Raw genomic sequence first — 1658 nt, 5'->3', positions numbered from 1 at the left:
GGTTGTGACACATGCTATACTGTTGCTTTTTTATCCCTTTTTCAACATAATATAATAAGACTTTTTATCACTTTTTTTGGCATACTATACTATGACTTTTAGCGACAGACTATACTATGACTTCTTTATTCCTTTGTTTCAACATACTATAATATCCCTTTTTAGCACTTTTCTTTTACATACTATACTATGGCTTTTTTTTGAAAAGTTTGACATTCTAGACCATGGCTTTTTTATAAAAAAATGTCAGCCTACTATGCTATGGCTTTTGTATGACGTACCATACTATGGCTATTTTATCTTTTTTTTACATACTACACTATGGCTTTTTATCACTTTTTTCAACATACTCTACTATGTTTTATTATTTTTTTCAGCACACTATAATATGGCTTTTGTAATCACTTTTTCGGCATATTATACTACGGCTTTTTTATCTTTTTTTTGGCACACTTAACTATGATTTTTTTTTTAAGTTTGACATACTATACTATGGCTTTTTATCATTTTTTTCAGCCTACTATAATGTGGCTTTTGTATGACATACTATACTATGGTTACTTTATCTTTTTTGACATGCTGTACTATGGCTTTTTTTTTTAAAGTTCAACATGCTATATACTATGGCCGTTTTATAATTTTATTTCAAAACACTATACTATGGCTATCTTTTTTCAACATACTATAATAATACTTTTTATCAATTATTTTGGCATGCTATACTATGACTTTTAGCGACATACTATACCATGGCTTCTTTATTCCTTTTTTCAACATACTGTAATGTAAATTTTTAACACTTTTTTTTTACAGACTATACTACGGCTTTTTTTTCTTCATTTTTTGACATATTATACTATGGCGTTGTTGTTTTTTATTCAACGTACTATACTATGGCTTTTTTATCATTTTTTTCAGCCTACTATACTATGGCTTTTTTATGACATACTATACTATGGCTATTTCATCTTTTTTAGACATACTATACTCTGGCTTTTTTTTTAAGTTTGACATACTATACTATGACTTTTTTATCATTTCTTTTCAGCCTACTATACTATGGCTATTTTATCTTTTTTTTAACATACTATACTATGACTTTTTATCACTTTTTTCAACATACTCTACTATGTCCTTTTATTATAATTTTCGGCATATTATACTATGGCTTTTTATTTATTTTTTCAACATTCTATACCATGGCTTTTTCATCTTTTTTTTGACATACTATATTGTATTTTTTACACATAATATACTATGGCTTTTTTCATCACTTTTGTCGGCATACTAAACTATGGCTTTTTTTTTTTTTTTTTTGATATACTATGGCTATTTTATCTTTTTTCAGCACATTAAACTTGACTTCAAGCGACATACTATACTATGGCTTCTTTATCATTTTTTTGACATACTATACTATGGCTTTTTTTCAACATGCTATACTATGTCCTTTTTATCGTTATTTTAGAAATTTTTCAACAGGGTGGTGATGGTGCAGTGGTTGTGACACATGCTATACTTTTGCTTTTTTTATCCTTTTTTCAACATACTATAATATGGCTTTTTTAATAATTTTTTTTGGCATACTATACAACGACTTTTTTATTTTTTAACGTACTATACTATGTTTTTTTAACAACATACAATACTATGGCCAT

The sequence above is a fragment of the Etheostoma cragini genome, chromosome 23 (genome assembly GCF_013103735.1).
Source record: "Etheostoma cragini isolate CJK2018 chromosome 23, CSU_Ecrag_1.0, whole genome shotgun sequence".
Classification (NCBI taxonomy): domain Eukaryota; kingdom Metazoa; phylum Chordata; class Actinopteri; order Perciformes; family Percidae; genus Etheostoma; species Etheostoma cragini.
The sequence above is the reverse complement of the archived record's forward strand: the minus strand, read 5'-3'. Positions refer to the sequence as shown.